The sequence below is a fragment of the Macrobrachium nipponense genome, chromosome 2 (genome assembly GCF_015104395.2).
Source record: "Macrobrachium nipponense isolate FS-2020 chromosome 2, ASM1510439v2, whole genome shotgun sequence".
NCBI classification, from domain to species: Eukaryota; Metazoa; Arthropoda; class Malacostraca; order Decapoda; family Palaemonidae; genus Macrobrachium; species Macrobrachium nipponense.
Window position 1 is genome coordinate 62,837,185 of NC_087201.1, and position 17,361 is coordinate 62,854,545.

At 33.6% G+C, this 17,361-nt stretch overlaps 1 protein-coding gene across 14 annotated transcripts in view; it reads left to right on the forward strand.

Moving 5' to 3' along the window:
• The window catches only part of LOC135220649 (tight junction protein ZO-1-like), a 702,643-nt gene that overhangs the window by 193,997 nt on the left and 491,285 nt on the right, over positions 1–17,361 (forward strand). The window lies entirely within an intron of this gene.

A 17,361-nucleotide genomic window follows, 5' to 3' on the forward strand; every position in this document is an offset into this window, starting at 1 on the left:
GGAGGTTTCAGTAGCAATGAAAATAAATAACATCTGTATATGGGTTCAGTGAGTTTGAGGAATATTTGGTATTTGGGGTGGTTTCCAGTACGTTTTTGAGGAATATACATGGTATTTGTGGGTTCAGTAGTTTGAGGAATATATGGTATTTGGTGGGTTCAATTGTTTGAGGTTTTTCAGTAGCCTTGATAAAATATATGGTAAATGGGTGTTCCAGTAGTTTTTGATTGGAATATAAGATATTTTGTGGGGTTCCGTAGTTTGAGGAACTATAATGAATTTCTTTGTAAGTTCAGTTAGTTTGAGGAAATATATGGTATTTGTGGGTTCAAGTGGTTTGAGTAATATATGGAGTTTTGTTTATGGGTTCAGTAGTTTGAGGGAATATTATGGTATTTGGTGGGTTTCAGTAGTTTGAGGAACATATATGGTATTTGTGGGTTCTGGTAGTTTTGGGAATAATATATGGTATTTGTGGGTTCAATAGTTTTCATGGAATATATGGTATTTGTGGGTTCCCAATAGTTTTAGGTTTCAGTAGCCTGATAAATTAAATAAGGTAAATGGGTTCCAGTAGTTTTGAGGAATATATGGTATATTGTGGGTTCAGTAGTTTGATTAATCTAATGGTTATTTGTGGTTCAGTAGTTTGATGGGCAAATAATGTTTATTTGGGGTTGGGTAAATAGTTTTGAGGTAAATATATGGTATTTTGTGGGTTCAGTAGTTTTGATGGAATGTAATATGGGTATTTGTGGGTTCAGTTAGTTTTTGAGGAATATATGTATTTGTTATGGGTTTCAGTTAGTTTGAGGAATATATGGTAGTTTGTGGGTTTCAGTAGTTTAAGGAATATATGGTATTTTTGGTGGGCTTCAGTAGTTTGAGGAATATTATGGCCACTTTTGTGGGTTGTTCAGTAGTTTGGAGGAATATTATGGTATTTGTGGGTTCAGTAGTTTGAGGAATTCTATGGTATTTTGTGGGAGTTCAGTAGGTTTGCGGAATATATGGTTAGTTTATTTGTGGTTCCAGTAGTGTGAGGAATATAGGGTATTTTGGGTTCAGTAGTGTTCAGATTATAATGGTATTTGTGGGTTCAGTAGTTTGAGGAATATATGGCATTTGTGGGTTCAGTAGTTTGAGGAATATATGGTATTTGTGGGTTCAGTAGTTTGAGGAATATATGGTATTTGTGGGTTCAGTAGTTTTGGAGAATATATGGTATTTGTGGGTTTCATTAGTTTTGAGGAATATATGGCATTTGTTGGGTTTCAGTAGTTTTTGAGGAAAATATGGGTTATTTGTGGGTTCGTAGTTTGAGGAATATATGTATTTGTTTGGTTCAGTAGTTGAGGAATATATGGTATTTGTGGGTTCAGTAGTTTGAGGAAAATATGTGGTATTTGTGGTTCAATAGTTGAGGGTTTCAGTAGCCTGATAAAATATATGGTAAAATGGGTTCAGTAGTTTGAGGAATATATGATATTTGTGGGTTTCAAGTAGTTTGAGGAATATTTGGTATTTTCTGGGTTCAGTAGTTTGAGGGATATATGGTCCTTTGTGGGTTTTCAATAGTTTTTGAGGTTTCAGTAGCTGATAAATAATGTAAATGGGTCAGTAGTTGTTTTTTAGGAATATATGATATTTGGGTGGGTTCAGTAGTTTGAGGAATATATGGTATTTGTGGGTTCAGTAGTTTGAGGAATATATGGGTATTTGTGGGTTCAGTATTTTGTGAATATTATGTATTCTGGGTTCAGTAGTTTGAGGAATATATGGTATTTCTGGGTTCAATAGTTGGAGGTTTCAGTAGCCTGATAAATATATGGTATATGGGTTCAGTAGTTTGAGGAATATTTGGTATTTGTGGGTTCAGTAGTTTGAGGAATATATGGTATTTGTGGGTTCAGTAGTTTGAGGAATATATGGTATTTGTGGGTTCAATTGTTTGAGGTTTCAGTAGCCTGATAAATATATGGTAAATGGGTTCAGTAGTTTGAGGAATATAAGATATTTGTGGGTTCCGTAGTTTGAGGAATATATGATATTTGTAAGTTCAGTAGTTTGAGGAATATATGGTATTTGTGGGTTCAGTGGTTTGAGTAATATATGGTGTTTATGGGTTCAGTAGTTTGAGGAATATATGGTATTTGTGGGTTCAGTAGTTTGAGGAATATATGGTATTTGTGGGTTCTGTAGTTTGAGGAATATATGGTATTTGTGGGTTCAATAGTTTCAGGAATATATGGTATTTGTGGGTTCAATAGTTTTAGGTTTCAGTAGCCTGATAAATATAAGGTAAATGGGTTCAGTAGTTTGAGGAATATATGGTATATGTGGGTTCAGTAGTTTGATTAATATATGGTATTTGTGGGTTCAGTAGTTTGAGGAATATATGTTATTTGTGGGTTAAATAGTTTGAGGAATATATGGTATTTGTGGGTTCAGTAGTTTGAGGAATGTATGGTATTTGTGGGTTCAGTAGTTTGAGGAATATATGGTATTTGTAGGTTCAGTAGTTTGAGGAATATATGGTATTTGTGGGTTCAGTAGTTTGAGGAATATATGGTATTTGTGGGTTCAGTAGTTTAAGGAATATATGATATTTGTGGGTTAAGTATTTTGAGGAATATATGATATTTGTAGGTTCAATAGTTTGATAAATATATGGTAAATGGGTTCAGTAGTTTGATGAATGTATGATATTTATGGGTTCTGTAGTTTGAGGAATATATGGTATTTGTGGGTTCATTAGTTTGAGGAATATATGGTATTTGTGGGTTCAGTAGTTTGAGGAATATATGGTATTTGTGGGTTCAGTAGTTTGAAGAATATGTGGTATTTGTGGGTTCAGTAGTTTGAGGAATAGGTGGTATTTGTGGGTTCAGTAGTTTCAGGAATATATGATATTTGTGGGCTTCAGTAGTTTGAGGAATATGTGGTGTTTGTGGGTTCAGTAGTATGAGGAATATGTGGTATTTGTGAGCTCAGTAGTTTGAGGAATATATGGTATTTGTGGGTTCTGTAGTTTGAGGAATATATGGTATTTGTGGGTTCAGTAGTTTGAGGAATATATGGTATTTGTGGGTTCAATAGTTTGAGGAATATATGGTATTTTTGGGTTCAGTAGTTTGAGGAATATATGGTATTTGTGGCTTCAGTAGTTTGAGGAATATATGGTATTTGTGGGTTCAGTAGTTTGAGAAATATATTGTATTTGTGGGTTCAGTAGTTTGAGGAATATATGGTATTTGTGGGTTCAATAGTTTGAGGTTTCAGTAGCCTGATAAATATATGGTAAATGGGTTCAGTAGTTTGAGGAATATATGATATTTGTGGGTTCAGTAGTGTGAGGAATATATGGTATTTGTGGGTTCAGTAGTTTGAGGAATATATGGTATTTGTGGGCTCAGTAATGTGAGGAATATATGGTATTTGTGGGATCAATAGTTTCAGGAATATATGGTATTTGTGGGTGCAATATTTTGAGGTTTCAGTAGCCTGATAAATATATGGTTAATGGGTTCAGTAGTTCGAGGAATATATGGAATATGTGGGTTCAGTAGTTTGAGGAATATTTGGTATTTGTGGGTTCAATAGTTTGAGGTTTCAGTAGCCTGATAAATATATCGTACATTTTTTCAGTATTTCGAGGAATACATGGAATATGTGGGTTCAGTAGTTTGAGGAATATTTGGTATTTGTGGGTTCAGTAGTTTGAGGAATATATGGTTTTGTGGGTTCAATAGTTTGAGGTTTCAGTAGCCTGATAAATACTATATGGTAAATTTGTTCAGTAGTTCAAGGAATACATTGAATTTGTAGGTTCAGTAGTTTGAGGAATATATGGTATTTTTGGGTTCAATAGGTTGAGGAATATATGGTATTTGTGGGTTCAATAGTATGAGGGTTCAGTAGCCTAATGAATATATGGCAAATGGGTTCAATAGTTTGAGGAATATATAGGATTTGTGGGTTTAAAAGTTTGAAGGATATATGGGATTTGTGGGTTCAGTAGTTTGAGGAATATATGGTATTTGTGGGTTCAGTAGTTTGAGTAATATGTGGTATTTGTGGGTTCAATAGTTTGAGGAATATATTGTATTTGAGGGTTCAGCAGTTTGAGGAATATATGGTATTTGTGAGTTCAATAGTCTAAGGAATATATGGTATTTGTTGGTTTCAATAGTTTAAGGAATGTATGATATTTGTGGGTTCAGTAGTTTAAGGAATATATGGTATTTGTGGGTTCAATAGTTTGAGGAATATATGGTGTTGGTGGGCTCAATAGTTTAAGGAATATATAGTATCTGTGGGTTCAATAGTTTGTGGAATATATGGTATTTGTGGGTTCAGTAGTTTGAGGAATATATGGTATTTGTGGGTTCAATAGTTTGAGGAATATATGGCATTTGTGTGTTCAGTAGTTTGAGTAATATATGGAATTTGTGAGTTCAATAGTTTGAGGAATATATGGTATTTGTGGGTTCAGTAGTTTGAGGAGTATATGGTATTTGTGAGTTCAGTAGTTTAAGGAATATATGGTATTTGTGGGTTCAATAGTTTAAGGAATTTATGGTATTTGTGGGTTCAGTAGTTTAAGGAATATATGGTATTTATGGTTCAATAGTTTGAGGAATATATGGTATTTATGGGGTCAATAGTTTAAGGAATATATGGTATTTATGGGTTCAATAGTTTGAGGAATATGTGGTATTTGTGGGTTCAGTAGTTTGAGGAATATATGGGGTAATTTTTGGTTTCATTTGGGTAATTTTAATGCATATTGGTATTTGTTGGGTTTAATTAAGGGTGTAAGGAATATGGTTTATGAGTTTCATAGTTTTAAGGAATATATGATTTGTGGGTTCAATAGTTTGAGGAATATATGGTATTTTTGTTTGGGTTTCCATAGTTTAAGGAATAGAATTTTATTTGGTGGTCAGTAGTTTGAGGAATATATGGTTATTTGTGGGTTCAGTAGTTTGAGGAATGTTATGTATTTGTGGGTTCAATAGTTTAAGGAATATATGTATTTTTGTCAAGTAGTTTGAGGAATTAAATTAATGGTTTTGTGGGTTCAAATAGTTTGAAGGAATATATGGTATTTGTGGGTTCGTAGTTTGAGGAATATATGGTATTTTGGGTTCAGTAGTTTTGGAGGAAAAATATATGGTATTTGTGGGTTCAATGGTTTGAGTTTCAGTAGCCTGATATATATGGTATGGGTTCAGGAGTTTGAGTAATATATGGTGGGTTTATGGGTTTCAGTAGTTTGAGGAATATATGGTATGTGTGTCAGTAGTTTGAGGAATATTATGGTATTTGTGGGTTCAGTAGTTTGAGAAGATTTATATTTGGTATGGTGGGTTCAATAGTTTGAGGAATATATGGTATTTGTGGGTTCATAGTTTTAGGTGTCAGTTTAGGCCGGATATAGTTCAGGTAAATGGGTTCAGTAATTTGAGGAATATATGGTATATGTGGGTTCAGTCGTTTGATTAATATATGGTATTTGTGGGTTCAGTAGTTGAGGAATATATGTTATTGTGGGTTAAATAGTTTGAGGAATGTATGGTATTTGTGGTTCAGTAGTTTGAGGAATGTATGGTATTTGTGGGTTCAGTAGTTTGAGGGAATATATGGTATTTGTAGGTTCAGTAGTTTGGGATAATGTATTTGTGGGTTCAGGTTAGTTTGAGGAATATATGGTATTTGTGGGTTCAGTAGTTTAAGGAATATATGATATTTGTGGGTTAAGTATTTTGAGGAATATATGATATTTGTAGGTTCAATAGTTTGATAAATATATGGTAAATGGGTTCAGTAGTTTGATGAATGTATGATATGTATGGGTTCTGTAGTTTGAGAATATATTGGTATTTGTGGGTTTCATTAGTTGGAGGAATATAGGTATTTGTGGGTTCAGTAGTTTGAGGAATATATGGTATTTGTGGGTTCAGTGTTGAAGAATATGGGGTATTTTGTGGGTTCAGTAGTTTGAGGATATATGGTATTTTTGGGTTCAGTAATTTAAGGAATATATGGTATTTGTGGGTTTAATAGTTTAAGGAATATATGGTATTTTTGAGTTCAGTAGTTTAAGGAATATATGGTATTTGTGGGTTCAATAGTTTGAGGAATATATGGTATTTGTGGGTTCAATAGTTTAAGGAATATATGGTATTTGTGGGTTCAGTAGTTTGAGGAATATTTGGTATTTGTGGGTTTAATAGTTTGAGGTTTCAGTAGCCTGATAAATATATAGTAAATTTTTTCAGTATTTCGAGGAATACATGGAATATGTTGGGGTTTCAGTAGTTTGAGGAATATTTGATTTGTGGGTTCAGTAGTTTGAGGGAATATATGGTATTTTTGGGTTCAGTAGTTTGAGGAATATATGGGTTTTTGTGGGTTTCAGTAGTTTGAGGAATATATTGTATTTGTGGGTTCAATAGTTTGAGGTTCAGTAGCCTGATAAATACTATATGTAAATTTGTTCAGTAGTTCAAGGAATACATTGAATTTGTAGGTTCAGTAGTTTGATGAATATATGGTATTTTTGGGTTCAATAGTTTGAGGAATATATGGTATTTGTGGGTTCAATAGTTTGAGGAATATATGGTGTGGGTTGTTAAAATGAGGGTTCAGTAGCCTAAAAGAATATATGGCAAATGGGTTTTCAATAGTTTGAGGAATATATAGGATTTGTGGGTTTAAAAGTTTGAAGGATATATGGGATTTGTGGGTTCAGTAGTTCAAATGAGGAAATATATGTATTTGTGGGTCAGTAGTTGAGTAATATGTGGTATTTGTGGGTCAATTAGTTTGCAGGAATATATGTATTTGTGGGTTTCATTAGTTTGAGGAATATATGGTGGTTGGATTTTTGGGTTCAGTAATTTAAGGAATATATGGTATTTGTGGGTTTAATATTTTAAGGATATGTGGTATTTTTGAGTTCGTGTTATAAGGAATATATGTAAATTTTGTGGGTTCAATAGTTTGAAGGAATATATGGTATGTTGTGGGTTCATAGTTTAAGAATATATGTTATTTGTGGGTTCAATAGTTTGGAGGATATATGGGTATTTGTGGGTTCAGTAGTTTAGGAATGTATGGGTATTTGTGGTTTCATATTTAAGGAATTATATGGTATTTTTTGGTTCGTAGTTTGAGGAATATATGGTAATTTGTGGGTTCAAATAGTTTTCATGATATATGGTATTTGTGGGTTCAGTATTCGTGGGAATATTGGTATTTGTGAGTCAATGTTTAGAAATATTGGTATTTGTGGGTTCAATGTTTTAAGAGGTATATGGTATTTTGGTATTGTGTTCATAGTTGAGGAATATATTGGTATTTGTGGGTTCAAGTTTAGGTTTGATTTGAATATATGGTAGTTTTTGGGTTGTCAGTAGTTTGAGGAATATATGGTATTGTGGGTTTAATTTTAGGTAAGAATAGTTTAGTTTTTTTTTCCAGTAGCCTGATAAATAATATATGGTGGTTTGTTCATAGTTCAGGTTTAAACATTGAATTTTGTAGGTTCAGTAGTTTGATGAAATATGGTATTTTTTGGGTTCAATAGTTGAGGAATAATAGGCTTTGTGGGTTTAAAATTTTAAAGATATTGGGATTTGTGGGGTTCAGTATTTGAAGGGAATATATGGGGTATTTGTGGGTTCATAGTGAGTATTTATGTGGTTTTTGGTTCAAGGGTAGTTTGAGGAAATAATTGTTATTTGTGGGTTCAGTAGTTTGAGGTTAAAATATTGGTATTTTTGGGTTCAGTAATTTTAGGAATATATGGTATTTTGTGGGTTAATTTAAGGAATAATATTGGTATTTTTGATTTCAGTAGTTTGAATATATGGTATTTGTGGGTTTCAATAGTGAGGGAATATAGGTATTTGTGGGTTCAATAGTTTAAGGAATATATGTTATTTGTGGGTTCAATAGTTTGAGGAATATATGGTATTTGTGGGTTCAGTAGTTTGAGGAATGTATGGTATTTGTGGGTTCAATAGTTTAAGGATTATATGGTATTTTTTGGGTTCAGTAGTTTGAGGAATATATGGTATTTGTGGGTTCAATAGTTTCAGGAATATATGGTATTTGTGGGTTCAGTAGTTCGTGGAATATATGGTATTTGTGAGTTCAATTGTTTAAGAAATATGTGGTATTTGTGGGTTCAATAGTTTAAGGAATATATGGTATTTGTGAGTTCAATAGTTTAAGGAATATATTGTATTTGTGGGTTCAGTATTCTAAGGAATGTACACTATTTGTGGGTTCAATAGTTTGTGGAATATATGGTATTTGTGGGTTCAATAGTTTAAGGAATATATGGTATTTGTGAGTTTAATAGTTTAAGGAATATATAGTATTTGTCGGTTCAGTAGTCTGAGGAATATACAGCATTTGTGGGTTCAGTAGTTTGAGGAATATATGGTATTTGTGGGTTCGATAGTTTAAGGAATATATGGTATTTGTGAGTTCAGTAGTTTAAGGAATATATGGTGTTTGTGGGTTCAATAGCTTAAGGAATATATGGTATTTGTGAGTTCAATATTTTGAGGAATATATGGTATTTGTGGGTTCGATAGTTTAAGGAATATATGGTATTTGTGGGTTTAATTGTTTGAGGAATATATGGTATTTATGGGTTCGATAGTTTAAGGAATATATGGTATTTGTGAGTTCAGTAGTTTAAGGAATATATGGTGTTTGTGGGTTCAATAGTTTGAGGAATATATGGTATTTGTGGGTTCAATAGCTTAAGGAATATATGGTATTTGTGAGTTCAATATTTTGAGGAATATATGGTATTTGTAGGTTCGATAGTTTAAGGAATATATGGTATTTGTGGGCTCAATAGTTTAAGGAATATGTGGTATTTGTGGGTTCAGTAGTTTGAGGAATATATGGTATTTGTGGGTTCAATAGTTTAAGGTATATATGGTATTTGTGGTTTCAATAGTTTGAGGAATATATGGTATTTGTGGGTTCAATAGTTTCGGAATATATGGTATTTGTGGGTTCAGTAGTTTGGTAATATATGGTATTTTTGGGTTTAATTAGTTTAAGGAATATATGGTATTCCGGGATCCGTATTTTGATGAATATATCGTATTTGCGGGTTTAGTAGTTTGAGGAATATATGGTATTTGTGGGTTCAGTATTTTGAGGAATATATGGTATTCGGTGGTCAGTAGTTTGATGAATATATGGTATTTGTGGGTTCAGTAGTTTGAGGTATATATGGTATTTGTGGGTTCAAGAGTTTGAGGAATATATGGTATTTGTGGGTTCAGTAGTTTGAGGAATGTATGGTATTTGTGGGTTCAGTATTTTGAGGGATATATGGTATTCGGGGGTCAGTAGTTTGAGGAATGTCTGGTATTTGTGGGTTCAGTAGTTTGAGGAATATATGATATTTGTGGGTTCAATAGTTTGAGGAATCTATGGTATTTCCGCTTTCAGTTGTCTGATGAATATATGGTATTTCTTGGGAACTATTTCCATTGTTTCACCTTTGAAGTATTGATTGATAATTTTTTTCATCTTAGTCATCTATTTGCAAATGGTTACTAATTGAAAATGGTAAAAAATTAAATAGGTATCGTAAATCTTACTAATGTATCCGTATATACGAAAGGGATAGTAAATAATGGAGCAAATACTGTGATTATATATATATATATAATATATATATATATATATATATATTAGATATATATATATATAAATAAAATATATATATAAAATATATCTATATATATTATATAGATATATATATATATATATCCTATCCTATATTATATATCCATACATACATACATCCAACATAAACATACATACATACAGTGACGCTCTTTACCCTTGAGGCTATCAACGAGATCTAGATTCTTTCATTCCCGAGGTACAAGATTTCGAAGACAAACAGTCATTTTCGGTAGTGTACCGGTACCTGAGTGGGGAGAGCATATATTCGAAAGCTTGTACCTTGGAAATTAAATCACTTAGAATCTAAGCCATTCCGTCTCGATAAAGCTTATGACGTGTGGTATGAATATATCTACACGTGGAGTTGTGTGGTTATTATTACTTGCAATACATGCAAACACCACCCACACATTAATATATAAAATATATATATATATAATATATATATAATATATATAGATTATATTATATATTATATATTATATATATTCATATACATACATACATACATACACATACACACACACAATATATATATATATATATATATATATATATATAGATATATATATATATATATATATTGTGTGTATGTGTGTGTGTGGTGTTGTTGTTGTTGTTGTGGTGACTGGTAAAAATGTTGTTACAACAGAATTCGGGCTAATAAAAGGAGCCCATAAAAGCGCCAAAAAATAGTCTCTGAAATATAGTACTTACTTTCAATATTTTGGCCTTTTATATATATAATATTATATATATATATATATATCTATATATATTTTTTTTTTTTTTTTATTATATAATATATATATATATATATATATATAATATATTTAGTATGTATTTGTATTTATAACTAATCACGAAAGTTTGGAACGTGATATATATGTATGAAGTTCAACCAATTATTTGTTTTTAGATTCCGTATCAAAGTTTATTGTGTACCAGTCATTTTGCGTTGCAGACTAATATTAGCTGACTTCGTTAGTAAATCACCCAAACAAGTAACGAAGGGAGGAAGGAGACTGAGATGTAATTGAATTTTGACTGACATCAAATGGTACTTTACAAAAGCGACGGGGAATAACAAAAATGTGAAGATGCTAAGTCTGAGTCCAACACTTCCTATTATTTCTGTGCAGTCTGTTCAGTTGTTCTTCATAACCGTTTGAGAGAGGCGATGACAGACCTTGACGAAGTGCCTTCGAATTCGAAACCAGTTTTCATTATTATTAACCAGTAAGAAGCATTTTGGATCACTCGTACGATATCGTTTAACAATACATTGCTTCGGTTTTATCTATGATACTCGCTATTAGCAGATTTAATTTTCACGTAGAAAATTATGTTCCTGTGGGCAGTGACCCAGGAGCTCATTTTGCCAACATATTTTTGCATCACCATAAATTAGATTTTGTTCGTAAAAATCTAACTAAATAGGTGAGCAAAAAATGAGGTAAAATCTTTAGATATATTGATGGCATACCGTTTCATCAGCAGCGGCACACAATTCAGGAATAAATGTGAAAAATCCTATCCGAAAAAAATCAGTAGTAAGCACCTGGGAAAATATTTGAAAACATAAGGTTACATTTTTTGGACACTGGAATGTGATAAAAAAGAAAAAAAAAACATAACAAAATTATACAATAAATGCAGTATTTAAGGCGCAGTTCAAAGGTTGTTTGATGTAGCTAATTTTGCAAGAAGAAATATCAGTTGTTTTTTAATGAAACGGGAAATATTAGTAAGAAAATTATGAAGAGAAATGTTACAAAAAGAAAATTATGAAATCTTAATGTGATCAAGTTTTAAAGATATCAAAATTGAGGTAGGTTTATTTGGCAAACAGAGTCATCCTAGGTGCTGTATGTTAGTTAATCTAATGTATAAGTAAAAATTAGTCATGAAATACTGCAGACCCATATAAGATGGAAATGTATCAAATTCGGATGCCATATCTCCACGACCAATTCAAATTGTTTATCGCATTGATTTCGATACGCTCATCTTTGATGTGACTTTCTGCATTTTAACGTATTGATCTTGATAGGAACACCGAATGGGAATAGGAAGACAGGATGGGAATTCAAGATAAAATTTCAGTATCATATTGTGACTTGCAGTGTTACTTGAAATAATAAGTAAGACAATTTCTCTTTTCCCTTTTATTGCAGTATTTATTCCTGGCCAAACTTCCTCTGTACTTCTTTATTTATATCTGTTCTGTAGATGAATGGCATTGGAAGGAGAGACTGGGTTGCACTGCAGCAGATATAAGCGGTAGATTTCCAGTCGACGGTAGGTCGCAACAACAAAGATTTTCTTGAGATAGTAAAGGCAGAGTCTTTTCGGCGTTCATATAGCCATTGATTCTTCTTCATGACAAGAGGTATCCGATACATAGAGGAAAGACCTTGACAGCAACGAAGAAGGGTAATGGAAAGTATAGCTACTGACCTTTATAAAGTACCCTATCCTTATTGGGCATCTAAAATGTTGATCAGCAGGAAAGCTGAACTTTATTGTTAAATAAATAATATGAATGTATTTTGTTTTAAGAAAATATACGTTCATTGTATAAATAAAATGGGTCGTATCAGACAACCTATTGTAAAGAACGTACCCACTCACTGATAATTATTTAATGCAGTTAAACATATAGATAAGAACCACCATTTACTTGAATAGTTTCATTGTGATGATAGACATTTTGTACCCATATACGTACTCACACGTCATATTGGTAATTAGAAACGTTAAGCAGTTTGCGCATGCGCACTCTAGCATGCCTTCTCACTCGCAGCGAAAAAGACTGATATTTTAGCAATGGAGAGAATCTGCCATTCTCGGTGGTTTGGTCCTAGTGATTTGTTTGTTGTAGAGTCGTCAATTTTGGCCTGGCGAAAGCTGGGCCAAAATGGAGATGCTAGTCTCTCTCTCTCTCTCTCTCTCTCTCTCTCTCTCTCTCTCTCTCTCTCTCTCTCTCTCTCTCTCAGAGATGTAAGTATTGAAACACTATCATCGGAAATATTCATTTTTATTACTCATGTTATATGTATGTGTGTATATATACATAGACAATGTATATATTCATATATATATTGATAAATTATGTTTGAATGTGTACTATATGGTATCATGGCAATGTATGCCTAAGTAATAAATTGTATTTTGTTTGTGTCGGTCTTAAATATTATATACTCAGTAATCTATGTATGAACTCGGTATGAATCACTGTCGCATACAAACATTCACGCCACCACCTCCGTCGGGGTTTGTTTTGATCGTAACGGTGAAATAGATTGCTGTCGAGTGACTTCAGTTTCCCCCCTGACATCATGGTCAGAAAGCGGTGGCGGTAACACCACCGTTACTCTTTCCGTGACTCGAGTAGCTTTGGAAAAGTCTGGCTCTGATGGAATTTGCCGGGTGGGTCTTTGACCACGCCAGTTTTTACTGCTTCCTCCTCCTCCTCCTCCTCCTCCTCCTCCTCGCTCGCTCTTCAGGAAAATGGTGCTGGCAGTGGAAGACCTAGTCTTATTGATCCTTGGCTGTGAAAAGAGTTTTGTATGCTTGTTTCGTTATTTATGAAGCTTGATATAGTTAGAAATGAGATGGAGAAGGGAAATTTAGGAATAAGATATAATTCCTTTGCATCTTTATTCCATTCGTGACATCCCTCTCGCAACAACATTCTCGCCTTGCTTAGCACTCTGTTCGCATAACGTGGCAATGCGGTCTTGCATCCGGTGAGTAGTTTTTTTTCTTTTTTATAGTTTGAAAAAGAAAACAAAATCAACGCTGCGACGATTCAATGAACCGCATCAGCTTCCCCTTAACAAGTTCGATGAGAAGCATTTCGTTCCAGATAACGGAATTTGTAGCTTATCCACTGAGTAATTATTTGAATATATGAACACATGCGAACGTACATGTATATCTAATGTCTTATCGCTTGGCGATAGACTTTTTGTTTTTTTCCTTACGGCTGTTATCCGTAAGTAATGTTTGGTTCCTCCCATCTCCCTTGGATATCTTAGTAGAGAGGTTCTTTCTTGTCTAGAGGAGATGATTCAAACAGGCTAGTTGAACAAGTTAACAACTTTATTCTGTAACTCCATACTAGGAGATGCAGCTCGGTCGGACGACCGATATGTTTGACTCTTGGCGTGGAACTGCCATTCTAAAGCATCGCGTCGATAGCGGAACATTAGCTATCTCAGCAATTCATATAAAAACACATACGTAGTTCGCCGGCTCGGAAGTTACAAGTTCCGGCGTAGGTTAACAGGTCAACCGCTTCCCATGGAAGTTGTTGTGCAAAGTTATCATAACATAAAAATGTTGACAAAGCTTAGAGCTAGATCAGGCTACTGCAGACAACGCATAGCGTAATCTAAGGTCTGCTTTGGTCACGTAGAACCCTCCTAATGCCATGACCCCAGGTCACTGGTTTATATATAATGTAATTCTTACATATACACATATATACACATATGTAAATATGAATAATTATCACATCACCGTGATTCATATAAATTATTCGATCTACAAATGTCCTTTAATATCTAATTCGGTCTACCTCGGGATTGATATATTTTCATATATGTTAATCGAAAGGGAATTTTTAATTGATAATAGTATTGGTTTCGTCTATGTCCGCTGGGCGGTGGTTCGAACCCACGAGAGAACGAAATTATTATCAACTACAAAATTCCCTTCGGTTTACATATATGAAAATATATTAATTCCGATGTAGAGCGAATTAGTTATTAAAAGACATTGTAGCTCGAATGAAATATGTAAATATATATTCGTGTCTGTTAAAAACTGACTGCTACTGGGGAAGGGTAACCAGTAGCTGCCGAACACTGCAAGCCTAGGCAATTCCAATAGCTGGGATACTGATTTTTTGAGACGAAAAGTGCCTGTCGAGGGTTGTGTTCTCTTGGTCAAGGGATACCCTTTAATGGGTGATGAGTCTCTTCCTTTTGAGATCAGTGTGTTAATGACATTGTCAGGTTAGTCAATTTATTCAGGACAGCCACTGCAGTAGTAATGAATGGTGCAGCGTGGACATGACCCTCCTTGAGAGGTCCAGTGGTTGAGGTTCAGTTGTATTCTGCCTCAAATCTGATGAGTGCCTCAGGTGGAAGACTCAGATCTAATTGGATGAGAACTGTGAGCAAGGTGGCTGGAGGTAAGTGGAGATATGAGGTAGATAAACCACAGGAAAGACGTGACTGGCAGAGCTCAGCAAAGGATAGGTTACTTTCTGTGAATAGTGTACTGTCCTTTTATGCACTTTTATGGCAGATGGGCCAAAACTTGCAAGTATAGGCTACGATTGTACCTTTTGAGATGCGGATTTTTTCAGTATACCCTTGGTCAGGTTTTGTTGATGCAATTATAGAGGAATTTCTTTTAAGGCTTTGTCGCCCTACTTGTGTTAATGCCATTATGGTAAGAAACCGTATTACGATAGTACTCTGCAGTGTTCGAGATGGGAGACTGAGCCCGCAAAGTCCCTGAAACGCTGCGATGATCTCTGGAAGTGAGATCTGGCTGTTGATTCTGATTAGGCCTAGTTCTAGTTCCACGTTTACAACGGGTTCAAATTAGATCCAAATACCTTGGGTGTTATTTGTTATAAATGTGAGATCCTCTCACGCACATTTTATGTATATGTATATTATATTATATATATATACGTATATATATATATATATATATATATATATATATATATATATATAAAAGTCTATCACATTACCGTGATTCATATACATATATCGAACTACAAATGTCCTTTAATATCTAATTCGCTCTACCTCGGAATTAATATATTTTCATATATGCTTAACCGAGGGGGAATTTATTAAGCGATAATAGAATTGGCCATCGAGAGGCGCGAACCTGTCGATCGCCAATTCTATTATCGCTTAATAAATTCCCCCTCGGTTAAGCATATATGAAAATATATTAATTCCGAGGTAGAGCGAATTAGATATTAAAGGACATTTGTAGTTCGTATATATATATATATATATATAAAAGTCCTAATGCTCAATTTTCTTCCACGATTTACGGGTTTTACTGGTAAACCCCCAAATACTCCCGCACTTGGTATATTTATTTCGCTAAGAATTCATCCTTGTAGAACAAAAGAATTGCTGGAGATATTGGGGTTTACCCAGTAAATTGTGGAAGCCACATGTGCATTAGCATTGCAGAAAATATAACGGAGACTAAGTCTGAAAGGCTTGCATATATATATATATATATATATATATATATATATATATATATATATATATATACATATACATATACATATACATATATATATATATACATGCATACATACATACATACATACATACATACGTACATGCATACATACATACATACGTATAACCAAAATTATATACGTATATAACACACACACAAACACACACACATTTATATATAATATATATATATATTTATATATAAATATGTGTGTGTGTGTTATATACGTATATAATTTTGGTTATACGTATGTATGTATGTATGTATGTATGTATGTATGTATGTATGTATGTGTTCATAGAATAGTAGAAGCCCTAATTCTGTTTTTTTTCGTTTTGTTTTTCTTATAAGAGAAAATAACATTCTTGTGCTCCGTCAATGGAAGATCCTGTTTTGCAGGAAACTTTCATGGAGATTCAATTGAAAGTTATGATGGATCCGGTGCTTTTGTCATCATGCATATGGGGCTTTTCCTCTTTTTATTCACTCGTTATTTATTTTATCGCTTTGAACGTTGGACTCTCTCTCTCTCTTCCCAAACATTGCCTCACACAGAATGAAATTAGAAAATTGCATCACAGCCCAGGGTTTGGGCGTAAAAGGACGTGAATAATTTCAGTTCATGAACTTGACTCATCAGTTGATGTTTGTCTTTCCACTTTCATCGTTCATTTTACCAATGGCGTGGTACATTTTCAACCACTTCTATTTAAAACACCATTTTGCCTCATTGCTTCCTAATCTGTCTTTTCTTTAAGTTCACTACTTGTTTTATAACTTTCCAGGCATTACTGCTTATTGAGTACGTTCTAAAGAGTTTAGTGTGCTTGCGATGAAAGGGACCCATGGTTCAACATGAGCGAACCATGTGTTATCTACAAAATTTAATGTCCCGTAAATCGAAAATTCATTCGTCCTAGTACTAATCCCTATTTCATTCAGTTACAGTTACTGAACTGTAAATAGATTTTTTTTTTCACCTAATTTCTTGCCCTGAATGATGGAATTGTAAATTACATACATATCCAAGAGCCCTTCTCTAGGCTGCTTTATACAGTAATACACAGAGGTAGCAGTTGTATTCCTTCAAGAATGGCCATGAGCGTAAAGAAACTGCTGTGCAGCCCAGTGATCTGAAACTTTCGTAGCGAAAAAACGACTATTTTTAAGCATTTAGCAGCTGTACGTAAACTGTTGGTACTATTTTCTTGTCTCAATGACCGAGGTGTGATATTTTTTATTCATGAGATATGCTACCTTTTTAGTACTTCAGGGTAAAGAGTAAATTGGCGCAATCTCTTAGATATATACTTGATTTTGCGTCAGAGAAAATTG